The sequence below is a fragment of the Pelmatolapia mariae genome, linkage group LG2 (genome assembly GCF_036321145.2).
Source record: "Pelmatolapia mariae isolate MD_Pm_ZW linkage group LG2, Pm_UMD_F_2, whole genome shotgun sequence".
In the NCBI taxonomy this organism is placed as follows: Eukaryota; Metazoa; Chordata; class Actinopteri; order Cichliformes; family Cichlidae; genus Pelmatolapia; species Pelmatolapia mariae.
In genome coordinates, this window is record NC_086228.1 from 19,986,190 (window position 1) to 20,003,952 (window position 17,763).

Here is a 17,763-nt window from a genome sequence, read left to right on the forward strand (position 1 = left end):
TCCACTATCAGCTCTGCAGCCACCTCACGGAGTCGCTGAGCACCAAGCTGAGCTGCCTCCTCCATCTCAACCACTGCATGCACAGCCTCAAATGCATGTTGTTCAACCTGCTCCAGTGCAGAGAGCAGAAATGCACCGTGGTGCTAAGCCAAGAATACCTGACTTCAGGGAAGGTGAGGATCCTGAAAGTTTCTTTGTACGATTCGAACGCATAGCTAAAACGTGGGGATGGCCACAAGTTGAATGGGCAGCTAGAGTGGTCACGTTATTGACTGGAAAAGCCCTTGAAGCTTATGCTGGCATGGATGAAGAACAATCTGACTCTTATGATGCCATTAAAGCTGCAGTGTTATCCAAGTTTAATGTAACAGAGGAGACCTACAGATACCGGTTCCAGAGCACCAGTGTACCAGTGGGAGAGAGTGTGCGTGAAACCTACAATCGGATAAAGGGACTCTATAAGTGATGGATGCGTCCTGACAGTCGGAGCAAAGAAGAGATTGGTGAAACCATTATTTTGGAACAGTTTCTTCGTGTGCTGCAGCCAGACGTCCGCACATGGGTGAAGGAGAACAACCCAAAGACAGGAGGGGAAGCTGCAGATCTGGCTGAACGTTACCTAGCTGCTCATCGTGAACCTTCTAAGTCAAAGATGACTGTGGGGAGACCAAGGTTTGGGGAGGTAAAACCTCCAGGGGTGACTAGTGTTGAAAGCTTGGACACTAGGGGTGGTAAGAAGCCTATACATTACAGTCAAAGGTACAACCTCATTTGCTATTACTGTCAGCAGCCTGGTCATAAAGCTTCTTTATGTCCCCTAAGAAAACCAAAGTCAGTAGAGTTGTGTGTAGTTCCCTCTACAGGTCTTGAGGGTGAACTAACTGGTGATGGTTTAGTGCCACATAAGCATGTGGTAGATGTTTCAATAAATGGCCAAACAGTAAAGGCTCTTGCTGATACTGGTAGCTCACAAACCTTGGTTAAATCTTCTATGTTGAGCAATGTATTACCTGACTTTAACAAACCTGTAAATATTACTTGTGTTCATGGGTGTCAAAAAGATTATCCAACAGCAGATGTCACTATTGAAGTTGAGGGCCAAGCATTTATGTTAACTGTAGGAGTGTTGGATCAGTTAGCATATGATGTCATTCTGGGAGGAGACTTACCAATCTTAGACAGTTTGGTTCACAATAACTCTGAAGCCTATTCCTGTGCTGTTGTCACTCGTTCAATGAAAAGGGGTTTAGAACCACTGCCAGATGTAGATGAAGACTTATTTGAAGGAGGGAGTAAAATCAGGAAAACAAAACGCCAACGTAGGCAGGAGAAAAATAAAAACAGTGGTAGGGCAAAACTTGCGGAACCAACCATACCAATGTCTCCACCTATTGATCTTCAGTGGGAGTTTCCCAATAATTTTAGAGAAAGACAGGAAAATGATCCATCTTTAAAACCTCTCTTTAAGAAAGCATGCAACGTGGATGACGGAAAAGATAATGCTGTAGGGCTTAAAAGTGTAACTGGAGAACCTTTCATAATAAAGGATAAACTTCTGTATCTAGCAGACATGGAAAAACCCAGACTTGTTGTACCAAAAGAGTACCAATCAGTAATTCTGTATTTGGGCCACACTGTACCATGGTCAGGACATTTGGGACAGGCAAAGACTTATAATCGTGTTGCTCAACGTTTTTACTGGCCAGGATTGTACAAAGATGTGGTTGACGACTGCAAAACATTTCATGAATGTCAGAAAGTGGCTCCCACCAAACTTTCAGATCGAGCCCAGTTGCAAACATTACCAATAATGGATGTACCTTATGAGAGAATAGCTATGGATATCATAGGTCCTTTACCTAACAGCAGTAGTGGTCATAAATATGCATTAGTCATTTGTGATTATACCACAAGATATCCGGATGTTTATCCACTGCGTTCTCTGCAGGTCAAAAACATTGTTCGATGCTTAGTAGACCTTTTTTCCAGAGTTGGCATTCCAAAGGAGATCCTGACAGATCAGGGTACCAGTTTTATGTCACATTTGGTAAATTCTCTTTATGACCAACTTGGTGTAAAAGGTATTCGAACTACTCCCTACCATCCAGAAACGGACGGTTTGGTGGAACAATTTAATGGTACATTAAAGCAAATGTTGAGAAAGTTTATTGATGATACTGGCAAAGATTGGGATAAATGGTTGCATTTTCTATTGTTTGCATACAGAGAAGTGCCAGAGGCTTCAACTGGTTTCTCCCCTTTTGAGCTGCTCTATGGAAGGCAGGTTAGAGGCCCCCTGGATATGCTGAAGGGGAACTGGGTGGCTGGAGTGGCACCGGGGTCTACTGAAGTGGCTTCAACGACCAACATCGTTTCCTACATATTGCAGATGAGAGACAAACTGGAAACATACAGAGAAAAGGTTAGAGACCATATGCAGAAGGCGCAGCAAAAGCAAAAGGTATGGTATGACAAGCATGCCTGTGAGAGAGAACTAAAGACTGGTCAAACAGTTTTAGTACTTTTGCCTACTGGACCAAGTAAGCTGCTGGCTAAATGGCAAGGACCTTATACGGTGGCCAGAAAAACCGGCCCAGTGACATATGAGGTCATTTGTCCAGACAGACACAAATCAAAGCAACTGCTACATGTAAACTTGTTAAAAGAGTATCATGAAAGAAATGCCCAGGAGCCAGGTGTGAAGCAAATCCTGATGGTACGGGATGTTCAGCCTGAAGACAGTGGCATTTTGGAGGTTGGAGAAGTTGAGATGAGTCCATTCAGAGACATGCCCAAATCTGAAAACCCTCCTGAACATCTGACTGAAGATCAGTGGCATCAGTTCAATGAGGTGAGGCAATCTTTTCCATCTTTGTTCTCAGACACACCGGGTCGAACAGATGCCATAACACACAACATCATCTTGAAAGACACAAAACCTGTTCATCTTAAGCCTTACAGGATACCAGAACGGATGATGGGACCGTTGAGGAAGGAGGTTCAGATGATGCTGGAACTCGGAGTGATTGAGCCATCAAGGAGTGAATGGTCAAACCCCATTGTACTTGTTCCAAAGAAAGACTCCCCTCGACTACGATTTTGTTCTGACATGAGAAAGCTAAATAGTATTTCCTGTTTTGATTCTTATCCAATGCCACAGATTGATGAGCTACTGGAAAGACTAGGAAAGGCTAGATACAGTACAACCTTAGATTTGTGTAAGGGTTACTGGCAAGTGCCTTTAGAGCCATCCTGTAAAGAATACACAGCCTTCCAAATTCCAGGAATGGGCTTATTTCAGTACACTGTGTTGCCCTTTGGTCTTCATGGGGCACCTGCAACTTTTCAAAGGTTGATGGACATTATCCTTAATGGTTGTTTCAAGTTTGCAGCTGCCTACCTGGATGATGTGGTGATATACAGTGAGTCTTGGGAGGAACACCTGCAGCATCTAAAGGTTGTGATGGCAAAGATCCAGAAGGCTGGTTTGACTCTGAATGTGAGTAAGTGTGCCTGGGCACAAGAAGAAGTGAAGTATCTAGGATACATTGTTGGCCATGGACAAATAAAGCCACAAATTGAAAAGGTAAAGGCTATACAAACAATTCCCAGACCTAAAACCAAGAAGCAAGTGAGGTCGTTTCTGGGCTTGGTTGGCTGGTTTTGGAGGTTTATTCCCCATTTCTCAACCTTGGCAGCCCCTCTTACAGATCTCACGAGAAAACACACTTCTAAAGTGATGTGGAATGACGACTGTGAACATGCCTTCCAATCTTTAAAGAGACAGATTTCTGAAGCACCTGTTTTGCAAAGCCCGGATTTTTCCAAACCATTTATTGTGCAGGTAGATGCCTCTAATGTTGGACTTGGAGCAGTGCTGGCTCAGGGAGAAGCTGGTGAAGAAAATCCTGTGCTTTTCTTAAGTAAAAAGCTGTTTGACAGGGAAAAAAACTATTCTACAGTAGAAAAAGAAGGACTGGCAATTAAATGGGCAATTGATTCATTGAAATATTATCTCCTTGGAAGAGAATTTATTCTTCAGACAGATCACAGACCCCTGGTGTGGATGCACTCCAAACAGCATCAAAATGCGAGGATACTGCGCTGGTGCCTACCCCTCCAGCCATACCAGTTCATCATCCAGCATTGTTCGGGTAAGAAGAATCTCATTGCTGACTATCTTTCCCGTTTGCCGGATATGTGTTGACCAAAAGGGGGGGGGGGGTAGAGACTAATGTTGGGAAGCATTCATGTAATAAAGTGTTTTGCAGGTTACCTCTGTGATGGCCATCTTGTTTTTCCAGTAAAGAGGAGGCCTGCCTCAATGGTAGCTCTTTTATAGGCCAGTCTGAATTGAGAAGGCGTGGTCTTTAGAGTATTTAAAGGGAGCAGGAAATGGATTGGGGGCCATTTTGAGAAGTTGCTGTCTGTATGTGCATGATATTGGCATGAGATAATAAAGCAATTACTTCAGTTAAGACAGTGTGAAGTCTAATGTTTCCCTCACCGCGCCTCCCGGCGTAACATGTGGTTAGAGGCTATATGTTGATGATGAAATTACACTGGGTTGTTGAGGAAATATTGGAGAAAATGTGAATGTTACAGGGGAGAAGTGAATACGGTGTGATGAGACCATTGTTAACTTTATGACCCTTTACATTACCTCTGGAATCTGGATGGCCGACACCTGACAACCAGGATGAACCGTGTGTTTGGCTAATGTTTGTTTTGAGTGTTTGTAAAGGATTCAGCACAGACAGACAAGTGACAATTGAACAGATGTGCAGTGGTTACAGAATAATTACATGGAGTTCATTATCTGACCACTATTGGGCTCATGGTGAGTGACAAACTTAAGGAAAGTCACTGATTACAATGTGGAATGACGTTGAGATGTTCAATGATTGGGAATAAATTATGAGAAAAAGTAGGAGTTTAATCAACTTCAGCACAGAGAGCTGTGCTACTGGGCTTCCAGGAGATTGTCATGAGGAGACTCTGCACAGCAAAATCTTAAATAAGATGAAAGACTTTCGACGTTGATGTTGAGGAAGACAACTAAGGTGTACGACGTGCTCTGCCTTAATCTTCAACAGCGTTGGAACATGAGAACCTGAGGGAGCGTGCCAAGCTCCAAAAGTGACAGCGCAGAGGAGGTCCAGCGATGGACTTGTGGTTCTGTGAACAGCACAAATGCCAGGTGACTCTGAAATAACTAACAGCACTTTTTCCACAAGTGAAGCCAGTAACTTACTATCCTAAAAGATTAGCTCTAGTTCCTTGTGCTTTACCTCCATGCGTGAGATCAGTATGTGCAGCAACCTAAGCTGTACAATGTTTCAGGAAATAGTTCATTTCACCTTTTTGACACTGTTAGTTCCACACGAGGTAGATGTCTACTACTGCAGACTAAAATCACATTTCTGTCACCTACAAGACACTTGTCTTTAATGTTACTGTTACTCTCACAATCATACATAACCATAAGTGGTGCACAATTCTGACTCCGTCAACCCTTTTTGCCAACGACAGAAGAGGGCACTTCTTATGAGTGTAGAGAGCACGTAGAGAAGGAGTGTAAGCCAAGGGATGACTTAATAGATGTGCTACTCGTTGAGGGGAAGGTTTGGTTTGTTGATGGGTTGAGTTTTAAAACAGCAGAGGGACAGACTAAAACAGGTTTTACTGTAGTAGATAGTGAGAAAGTTATCTGTGCTGGACAATTAGCATGTTTCATATTTGCTTGAGCAGCAGAGATAGTAGCTTTAACGGAAGCGTGTGAAGCTGCAGAAAGACAATATACACTGATAGCCAGTATGCATTTGCTACAATACATTTCTTTGTAGTGCAGTGAGTGAGACGAGGTGTGACAGCCTCCACAGGGAAGCCTGTAGAACACGCCAAACTCTTGCAAAATCTGCTGGTGGCAGTATTATTACCCAGTAGAATTGCCGTTTGTAAATGTGCAGCACACATGTGAGGGAAAGATCCAGTTGCATTAGGGAATGCTTTTGCAGACAAGATCCTTAGAGAGGCAGCTTTAGGAGAACATGGTGTTAACATTTTAGCAATGCAACACCAGCAGACGTTGCCTATTATGCGAGATGCACTGGCAGACATGCAGGCCCACTCACCTGCTGCAGGGAAACAGTTGTGACTTACAGAAGGAGCGAGCTTGCAGGATGGTGTTTGTTATGTGTGTGATAAACCAATACTGCTTTGGAATTTGTATAAGACTGCTGCTATTTTGAGCCATGGCCTTTGCCATGTCGCAACAGGAGGGAGAGTAATGATGGCAGCAGTAATTTATACTCTAGGATTAAGTACCTTTTAAAAAAAAATTTCAGGTAGAGAGAACTAATGGAACAGTAAAGTTAAGACTTAGGAAGACAATGGAAGAGACACGCAGGACATGGTTAGACTGTGTAGAATTAGTTAAGATGTACATGAGGATTACTCCAACAGAGAACGGTCTGACTCTTTGAGATTATATATGTTAGAGCATTTAGACTTCTAGTCTTCTGTAGTGACGATAGAAGAGCAGAAGAGAGAGCATATTAGCAGATTAGATGCTTCAAATATTTAAAAATAAAGAAGTCTTGAGAACAAATGATCTGCCAGATGATTCTGTTTCTCCGCAGGAGCAGAGTCTGAAGTCTGGAGATTGGATGTTGATAAGGCCATGGAGAGGAAGTGCTGGTCCAGTCCACGGTGGGAAGGTCCCTATCGGGTGCTGCTGACGACGACCACAGCAGTGAAGATTGCTGGAAGAAACACTTGGATACATCAAGCGCACTGCAAGAAGGTGACACACATCCAGGCCAGCTCGGAGTAAGTGGCAAGAAGACTGGGTACAAAGGGGGGGGGACCTCCAGGGCCCCTCGTCTCAATCTGGTGAAGAAACCAACTGAGCCACAGGTACTCATCAGAATTTCTGGGAATGTGCTGTGCACCTTCTTGAACCTGTAGACCCCGAGTGGGATGACAGGAAGCGCACTGGGATAGAGCAAACCACACCCAGTACCCGCATGGGTTTTCAACAAACTACTGGTGGCAGTTTGTGAACACAACCGCTCACATAAACAATAAGACCAATGGTTATGCTTGTGATGCCACTGGCTACACATTCTTCTGGACTGTGGCCATATAGCATCACTGAGAGCGAGACAGTTTGTTTGGTTGCCTTGGCAACACATCCAGGAGTAAACGTACTTGGAACACTGCCAACTTATCAACTGCTCTGAACCTGAATGGAAGGTTCCAGTAGCTGGGAAGGTGAACTGCTCTGGTACAACAGACCTGCTAGTCCAACTCCAAGTATCTGACTTGCTGCAGGACATTGAACAGCTAAACAAACTGGAAACAGGCCAGTTGCCTATGTGTATGAAGGGCAATGGATTAGTCCAAGTTGGAGATTTATCATGAAATTTGTGCAACGTCACCTATTCTTTTGTCCTCTGCAAGAAGGATGTAAACAGAGAAGCCTTTTGTCTACATTTACATCATGAACACTTCTCTAAGCTGGTTGAGGTTGTGAGCCAAGAAGATCAAAACACCTTGATCCAATTTCCTTTACAAAGCTTTTCCTGTGGTGACAACAGGACAGGAGAAGAGTTGTAAATGCAGATAATTCACCAGTTGACTCTAACCCCCTATTGAGGAGTACTTGGTGTGGGCTAGTTCTTTTAGGTTCAGCAGTTAACAGGATGGTGTATCGGTCAGGATACAGGAAGGAGGACAAGAGGCTTCCACTTTGCTGGATTGTCACCGCCAGCTGTTTTATTGCCACCTAGATGCTCAGTGTTGCCAGCAATTTCCAGTCATGAACTTAACACTCGGAGCATCACCGTGAAGGATGGCAACCAGGAACACAGCTTACGAGGTAAACAGAACTAACACGGAAAACAATCTCCCCTGCTCGAGCAGCAGCGCACTACCCCCCAGCTTCGGCCTACGTCATTTCCTACAGCTCCACCCCACACAATATTGCAGAACATAGACATAAAATCCCAGAGCCTTTTATACAGCCGCCCCCAATTGTGGTTACACATTTGCTCCCCCAAAAAGGCTCCCTAATCAGTTCCAGGGGGCGACTTGCTATTCTTCTCAGTATCTCCGTCTTCCGATGGCACGGCAGGTAACACTACCAACCGAGCAACTGGTCTGGTGTAGACGCGCTTAACGTTCACATCAGCAGATCTGACAAGTCCATCATCACTACGATGAATCTTGATCACATGGCCTATTGGCCACAAGGCTCGAGGCAGTTGCGGATCGGCAACCATAACCACTGCCTTGTCCAGAAGTTCAGGAGGAGTTGACTGCCACTTCTGCCTCGCCTGTAAGCCAGGTAAGTATTCCTTGATGAATCTTGCCCAGAACTGATCAGCAAGAATCTGTGAGTGCCTCCAACGTCGTCGACTGAGGTTCTCTGTCTCTGGATAGACCACCTGGGGTAGTGATCCATCAGGCCGCCCCATGAGGAGACTATTAGGTGTCACAGGGTCCACATCGGCCACGTCGGTGGAAACGTAGCCTAAGGGCTTTGCGTTAAGGATCAATTCCACCTCCAGCAGAACTGTAAGGAGTACCTCCTCATGAAGAGGTTGGGAACCCACACAGGTGCGGAGAGCTGCCTTCACCGAACGGATCTCTCTCTCCCATACACCTCCAAAATGTGGGGCTGCCGGGGGGTTGAACTGGAATCTGATCTTCTGACGGGTGAGCTTCCTTTGCAATGTCTCTGACATGTTGGCAAAGGCTTCCCGGAGTTCTCGTTCCCCCCCTTTGAAATTAGTCCCACAGTCAGACCATAACTCTGCCAGTGTCCCTCTTCTGGCTATGAATCGCCTCAGGGCCATGAGGAACGCATCTGCGTCTAAGCTACTTAGGAGATCCAGATGTACCGCCCTCGTCGTCATGCACTTAAAAATTATTCCCCAGCGTTTCTCGTGCCGTCTTCCTACCTTCACAAGCATAGGCCCGAAACAGTCAACACCGGTTGAGTAAAAGGCTGGTTTGTACAGTCTAAGCCGAGCAGCTGGAAGGTCAGCCATCTTAGGAACAGAGGGTTGTGCCCTCCAACGCTGGCACTCAGGACAGGTTCGCTGTAACTTGCGAGTTGCCTCTCTTCCACGCAGTATCCAATAAGACCTCCTCAGCTCCGCGAAGACCCGTTCGGGCCCTGGATGATGCAGATCAACGTCATATTTCTGGATAAGCAGACGTGTGAAAGGGTGTGAAGGATCCAGGACAATCGGATGCAATGTAGGTCCGTCAAGACCTTCTAGGCGTCGCAAACGACCCCCTACTCTGATTAGGCCCGCTGAGGTATCCAGTTCAGGTGCCAGGGTAAGCAAGCGGCTTCTGGATGGGTCAGGTTTCTTTTCTGAAAGCAAGGTGCACTCCTCTGGAAATGACTCCTGTTGAGCCTGCCGAAGGATGACCTGTTCGGCCTTCTGATAGTCCTCGGCACTAGGTGGCGCAGTCGAGAGCCCCTGACCACAAAGCTCTTTAACAGTAACTTCCAAGAGCTCCTGCCAAGTCTTGCATGCCATTCCATCCTGACAGGTAGGTGTGGAGGTGATAGAGGTTCCACAGAAGACGGTCTTCCGGAGCTCAAGGTCGTCATTACTGGGATCAGAGCTCGGGTTCTCTGGCCATGTATCAGGACTGTTGAGCAGAAAGGGGGGTCCATTAGACCACCGATTAGGCTCTTTGAGCTCAGCCAGAGCCTTCCCTCTTGTCAGGTCATCCGCTGGATTACTCTCTGAGTCTATGTAGCGCCAGGTACAGTGTTCCGTCAACTCCTGTATCTCAGCTACCCTGGCTCCTACAAAAACCTTGTAGCGGCAGGACTGTGAGCTCAACCAGGTGAGAACAGTGGTCGAATCAGACCATAGGACTGTTCTCTCAATCGCTGAAGTGAGTTCCCTATTTAGGGTACTGGCCAGCTGCGCCCCCAGCAAAGCTCCGCAGAGCTCGAGGCGGGGAATAGAGAGAGCTCGTTTGGGGGCTACATGGGAGCGAGCTAGGATGAAGGTGAGGTGAACTTGCCCATCCTGTTCTACAGTCCTCATATAAGACACCGCTCCATAAGCTTTCTCAGAAGCATCCGCAAAAATGTGCACCTCACGGATGGCCCCCTTTGAGTTAGCACTGACAGGAACATAGGCACGTGGGAAGGTAAGGTGAGGTAAAAACTGAAGCTCCGCTTCCCAGTCAGACCAAGCTTGCAGGAGGGTGGAGGGGAGATTCGAGTCATCCCAACCATGCTTCTTATCCCATAGCTGCCTGAGGAGGAGCTTGGCCCAAGTGGTGAAGGGTAACAGATAGCCCAAAGGGTCGTACTGTGAGGCTAGGACTCTATAGATGTTTCTGAGGGTTGGCATCTCATGCTTATAACCCAAGGAGTCGGTATTCCAGTCCCAGCTGAGCCCGAGCGTGGTCTCTAGCGGGTTAGATTTGTCCTCAGCTAGCCACAGATCCAGACTCTGTGATCTAGCTTCTGGAGGCAAATGGCTCAGGACACTTGGATCATTACAAGCCCACTGACGTAGCTCGAAGCCAGCTGATTTCAACAACTCTCTTAGCCGATCCACTAGATCCCTAGCTTCTTCCGGTGAGCCAACACTCTGTAGGCAGTTGTCTACGTAGAAACACCTCTCGATGGAGAATCTCAGGCTGTCATCAGGCTGTGTATGCTCCATCACATGACGCTGCAGGGCGAATGTGGCGCAGCAGGGGCTTGAAGTTGTCCCAAATGGCAGGACCTGCCACTCGAAGATTCTAGGGGGTTCATTCACCTTTAAGTCCCACCAAAGGAACTTCAATAGGGCCGGTCTTCAGGGAGGAGAAGTACCTGATGGAACATCCCCTTGATGTCTCCACTCACAGCTATGGGGTGTTCACGAAACCTGACCAGCACCCCCAGCAGGGAAGCTCCAAGAGTAGGGCCAGGCAACAGGAACTGGTTCAGGGACTGTCCAAGGTATTTATGGGAACAGTTAAACACCAGCCGATTCTTCCCGTTATGACTGACAAGATGATGTGGTATGTACCAGTTCTCCTTGGACGAAGTCTCGTGCGTAACTTCCTTCACGGCTCCCGATTGGATCAGCTTCTGCATTTCTGCCCTGTAGGCATCGGCCCGACTTGGATCCTTTAACAGGCGCCTTTCTGTACTTCGAAGCATGGGCATGACTGATTCCTTTGGTGCATTCAATGGCGGCATCTGTAGGTGACGGAGTAGAGGTGTAGCATACCTGAAGACTCCATCGACCATCCTGCGAGTTGTTCTTGCCTCGAGCATGGCCACAGCCTGCTGATACTGTTTCGACCGAGTGACCTCCTTCTCGGATCGGTAAGGCACCACATCCACCTGCCAGAGCCTCTCCACATGCTTGAGCAACTCGTCTGATTGGGTGGATGTATACAGGGATAGGACAGGCTGGGTCTGCCGCCCCATGAAAAGACTTGGCCCTTGAAGGGTCCAGCCAAGTCGGGTGTGGACTGCTGCTGGGCCCCCAGGTGGGCCAAGGCGGACTGGTTCTATGGGGGTGATCAGGTGTGGCTGGTCTGAACCAATAAGAAGCAGAGGCTTGGCTTCCTTCAGGGCAGGGACCGGAATACCATGCAGGTATTTGTACTTCCTTCTCAGCTCCGTGAATCTTATAGTAGGATCCAGGGTTGGTAGCAGCAGAGACGCTGAAGGATACAGTATGTCCGTGTAGCATCTGGATATCTTGGCGGACGGTTCGTAACGGCAGATCCTCCGGGATGCCTGTCAGACCAGGAGTCTTTGCAGCAGCGGGGAGCAACATGGTCCTCTCTGAACCGTCATCAAGTATAGCAAAGGTGTCTAGAGTCCGCTCTCCATGGTTCAAAAGCACAGGTACAATCTTTAGCATGACACGATTGCCAGCTCCATGGGGATCAAGGTAGAGTGAGCCCGAAGCTGAACTGGTTAGGCAGCTTTCCTCCTTTGCAGCCATGCCAGTGTTGTTTCCTTCTGTCCTGGCATTTACCTCGTGAAGAGCCAGGAGATGTTTGCCCTGGCACAGGCTGCAGGGTTTCTTTAGCGTGCACTGAGCACCTAAATGAGTTCGGGCACAGCGCCAGCATCGTTTATTGACCTGTATCCAGTCCTTTATTTCCTCTTTGGAGAGCTTGGCTACATCATCACATTGGCTAAAATAGTGTTCTGTGCTCTCACAGTAGGCACAGTAGGCTTTGCTCTTGACCTTCCCTCTAGCTCAACTCTCCTTCGCTGGTGGGAAGGTGTGTTCTGATGGCCCCTTTAGGTTATGGAGGACTGTGACGGTTTGTCGGCCTGGACGGGCCTCAGCCTTTACACTGCTCCTTTCTCTACTGCTTCTTCCGCCTGCCTGGCTGTCAAAGCCTTGACACCAAGACTCCTGACGAAGCCATGCAGATAGGTCGTACAGAGTGTAGGTGCTCCCAGGCTGCTTGAACTGGTGTCGACGAAAATCAGCTCTCTGTTCGGCAGGAAGCTTACTTATTAGACGGGCGACGTGGGACCCACAGCTCAACTCCACTTCTCCTTCCAGTCCTAATGTTTGTAACAGCCCAACTAGTGACTGCACCTGAAGGGAGAACCTTTGGAAGGCTACTGTGTCACCTCGCCTTATTTCAGGACCATCTAGGACACTTGCTATCTTTCTCAAGGCGAGCTGATGAGGTTGTCCAAATTTGTCGTGGAGGGCTGCCATGGTGTCAGTATAAGGCTTAGGTGAGTTCAGGTAAGCATCGGCGATAAGTCGAGCTTCATCTAGCTTGAGGTGGTCCACAAGTATCTGATACTTGAAGAGCTCAGTAGCATTAGGAGGGAGTAGGTTCTCTAAAGCCATGTGGAGCCTAGTGAACTCAGAGGGATCGGAATGAATGAACCTTGGAATGGTTGGTTTGGGCCCCCTGTACACTAGCTCAGCTGAAAGAGGAGCAGATGAGTTATTGCAGTGCCCACTGGTTACTCCAGTGACCGGACAGGGGGAACTGGCTGGAACAGGCTTGGTTGGGAGAAACCCTGTCTTACTTGGTGCCCAGCAGGAGGGTGGCACAGATTGTTGTGGAGGGGCATGAAACGTGTTTCCATCCTTAACCACAGGGTCCTGATATGGGGTGCAGCGTTGACTTGGCAGCGAAGGCTCACCAGCAAAATACGCTGTGAGGGGGAGAGGGTGGTACTGTACACCATCATCAGAGAATTGTTCGTCAACCTTCATTTGGGAGAATCCTGTGTGCAACTCTTCCACCGGTTCAGGCCATGGTGGTGGGTCGGGCCACACCTCCTCATCCTCCTCCTGTGGCATTGTCTGAGGGGTGGTGTATACCTCTCCTGAACCGCACTTGGGGGGCTGACTGGTGCTATACTGTGAGGCAGTCAGCTGAGCCATATCCCTCCTCAGCAGGTGTGCCACTTCAATCAGCTCTCTGAGGTCACTCTTTGCCTCCTTCAGTTCTCTGAGGCCCTCCTGTAAAACTTGCTGTGACTGGAGTAGCTTCTCTCTTTCGGCCTGCAAGGCTCTGAATTTTGTATGGACTGGGTGTATTGAAGACCCTGGCCAATTGGAAGGTGCAAATTCAGGTGAGAGGCTCCTATTAAGGTCCACATCTTGTGGAAGGGGGGTATTGTAATACGTCCCATCCCTGTCGCTGTAGAGGGGTGGCGTATGACTATACTGAGGCTGAACTCTCCCGCTTCTTGTGTGAGGCTGTGGGGTGTCCCGCTGCAGCATTTCCCTAAAGGGGTGGCCTGTGTAGTTAACCTCAAAGTCCTCAAACCGGCTTGGTCGCCGTGTGTGGCGTTTAGGCTCGAAGGACCAATATTGAGGAGTACTTGGTGTGGGCTAGTTCTTTTAGGTTCAGCAGTTAACAGGATGGTGTATCGGTCAGGATACAGGAAGGAGGACAAGAGGCTTCCACTTTGCTGGATTGTCACCGCCAGCTGGGTGAGCTGGCGGTGACATCTAGGTGGGTGGGTGACATCTAGGTGGGTGGGTGAGCATCTAGGTGGGTGCCACCTAGATGCTCAGTGTTGCCAGCAATTTCCAGTCATGAACTTAACACTCGGAGCATCACCGTGAAGGATGGCAACCAGGAACACAGCTTACGAGGTAAACAGAACTAACACGGAAAACAATCTCCCCTGCTCGAGCAGCAGCGCACTACCCCCCAGCTTCGGCCTACGTCATTTCCTACAGCTCCACCCCACACAATATTGCAGAACATAGACATAAAATCCAGAGCCTTTTATACACCCCCACAGGATGCCTATAGTGAAAAGATTTGGGGGGTTGATAGGAGTCATAAAGAAGGGTGTTGACCAGGCTAAAGCTTTGAAGTTAGCTGAGAGCCACATGGGAGCAGGCTTACTTTATGTAAACAGGATTAGATCGCGACCACTCAGGTATGTCCGCTTCATTTATACGAAAGCAACAGCGACATTTCTCCACTGTTTTTCCATAAATAAATATTATCAATGTAACTAAAGATAATGCAGTATTTGATTCTTTTATTGATTTCATACAGATACATACAGGTCATTTCCTAAAAAAAGGGAAATGTACTATTAATCATTCTATTTCATGTATTTGATTATTTCAGATGTAATTCATATTTTAGAGTAGTAATAGTAAATTACTTCGTGTAATCAAGATGAGAGACCACGGCTATAAAAGCAAAGGTGGATTTGGGAAGTCTGTCGCAGCCATGTCCTGTCCGTTTGTACGCGAGCAACCCATTGCGGAAGGTGCAAGATTGATAAGGAGAGTTTTCAGAATTCAGCTGATATTGCGGGATAGACGGGATATATATATCTCAACTTACTGTGCATGCTTCAGTCACCCCTTGCATGGGAACAGGTAGAAGTGATGGAGTGTTATGTAAAACTACACACAAAAAAACCCACAATGTCAATAAATGTCACAGTACAAAAAGCATTTTAATTAAGGCAACAACCAAATATTTTACATTGTACAAATAGAATTATGAGCTCATTTACCAGTTATGAAGGTGCTGCTACTGCACCCCGGCTGCTGGTCTAAGGAAGAGCTGCCCCCAGGGATGCCCTCAACAATGGGTCTGGTGGCATTCAACCCTAGGGCCAGCTCCTCTGCCGGGGTGTGACGAGGGGGTGCAGGACCACCACCTGTCTTTATTTGCTCTGCCCTTTTCTTGGTTGCTGTTATAAACAAACAAACAGATTATTGCAGGGTCTCTTTTCAGGAGACTAAAAGCAATATAAGTGATAAATATTACCATTCTGTAGAATATTCTTATATTTCACTTTTACTTGTTCCCATGTTCTAGTGGGTCCTGTTGTGGCTCTAATGTGAAAGAGGATATAATGTAATATAATATAATATGATATAATGTAATATAATATAATAAATTACTTACGAGTTTAATTTGTCAGCAACTTTCTGCCAGCCATCTCTCCTTGCTTTTGCAGCCTTTGCAGTGTTGCCTTGCGTTTTAATTAAACTCTGAAACTCCTGATATCCCTCAATCAAGAGTTCTTGCTCTGCTGCCGTAAAATACTGAGCGCGCTCCTTCGACATCTTCGCCGACCAATCACAGGGTTGCCGATCAATGTTTCTACTATCGATGCGTAGCCCCTTTTAAGCCACCCAGTGATCTCACATTACTTCATCCAACTATACTAATCGTCAACAACAGGTGTGTTCGGAGAACCGGATTAGCGAGCTCAAAGTTGGCGCGATGATTTGATCTTGGATGTGTCATTTGATCTTGGATGTAGTAAGCGAGGTACGAAGAACGGACCCCTGACTCCTGAGAGTCAAATAAAGAAAATGCTGTCAGGATTTTTATACCTTTTGTCGGTGTAATACTGATCTTGGCCACAAGAGGCTGCAATGCACCACGTCCCCAGTCTAAATGGGTGATTTTAAATGTCTCCATGAACTCTAAACATAGGGTCTATGTTGGGATGGGTACCGGTGTCCGGTGTTCTGACATAAACGGTAGTAACCAGACCGAAAAGCAGCGCACATTTCGGTGCTTTATTTCGGTGCTTTTTTCCCCTGAGCCAATTCTAGCCAATCATTTTACGTTTCCGAGGATAGTAGGCGGGTCCAGGTATGTACGTTCTTTTAGAGCAGAGCTACAGATTGCCCAAGGCAAAGCGGTCAAAAGTCTCGCTGTACTTCGCAGCAAAAGATGCAAATTCAGCAGCCTGCAACAAGTGCTTTAAGCTGATACTGTGATACTGTCAAATCTGATTAAACACCTGGCAACGCATAGTGTTTTTTTTTTTAAAGCCGAGAAATGCGCCGTGTTTGATAGCTTGCTGTGAGACCTCACACCAAGCACATCTACTGCGGGTGTGGTGCCTGTTATCGGACCCGGAGTTAGCAACATCCCCCAAAAACCCGAAGAGGAGAGTCCTGGCCTCGAGCCCTGCCAGTGTAGCAGAAATGATGACGGATGATGATGGCAGCAGCAGCCGTTCTTCTCTGCGTGAGTAGCTTCATGTTGTTCGTGTGTAATTTACGTTGAGTAGGCTAACCACATTATTACATTAATGCATGTAAGGTGAACTAGCAAACACCGTGGTAGTTACATGCGGCTGTCTTCTTGTTTGCTGGCAGATACTCCCTTCACCCTGGCCAAAAAGGCTAAAATGACCAAAGAAAAAGTGGAAAACAGTTAAACATGAGAGGTTTTTGGACAAAGTTTGTGGTTTTTTTCCATTGTTTAAGCACTGCTTCCAGCCAAGAGTGAGACCATATATGCCCTATAGCTGCAGAAAAGGCTAACATTGTTATCTTTTTACAAAAAAACAGTTAAACATGAGAGGTTTTTGGACAAAGTTTGTGTTCTCCATTCTTTAAGCACCGGTTTGAGCACCGTTTAAGCACCGGCACCGTTTCAAAAGTACCGGTTTGGCACCGGTATCGGATAAAACCTAAACGATACCCATCCCTAGGTCTATGTATTGTGTGTAAGCATGTTATGTAACATAAATATCATATCTTTCTTTTGGCTGGAAATGTGTTTTGCTGAGTGAAGGTTGTGGGTTACGGAGGCTTTAGGAGGTTGGATGAGGTCATATAAAGAATGACAGCATCAACAGGTCAAGGTGGATGGATGATGATGTATCAAACACAGAACGTCACCCAGGAGACTGGGGTTTGAATCCTGTTAACTTATTATTTTCAGTATTTTAATTATTTGTATTTTAGATCTTTCTGAAAGAAAGCCTGATGGCAAAAATGTGACCAGAGACTGACGGGGGCAGTTAACACTTACTATGGTCCACCAGGATTTGTCTTGGTGCTCTCGATGGCCAACTTAGAAAAATTATCTTGGCCCCATCAAAAAATAATAATTTTTTAAAATCTCACTTGCCTTTCAGGGCCTCTGTAGTTTTTCCTGTTTGCACGTGTTTGAATCAAACTTCACTTTATCTTCAGAGTCAAACAAACAATGAAAACTCTCAGAATGAAGCTGGAGATGATTTTTAATAACATGACATCTGCTTCTTTTACAATCACGGACAAGAGCAAAGAAGTGAAGCACATAGTAATGATGATGATGATGATGATGATGATGACAAGTCAGTCCAGTCTAAAGCTTTTTGATTCAGATTGAAAGAAGTTAAAGAACAAACTCTGATCAGATCAAACTGTCCTGGATGTGTGATTGATAAGTGGTTTATTGAGTATTTCTTTGATTGTTAATTTACTTTAGTTATTTTAGTTCCACATCTATCTTGTTGAT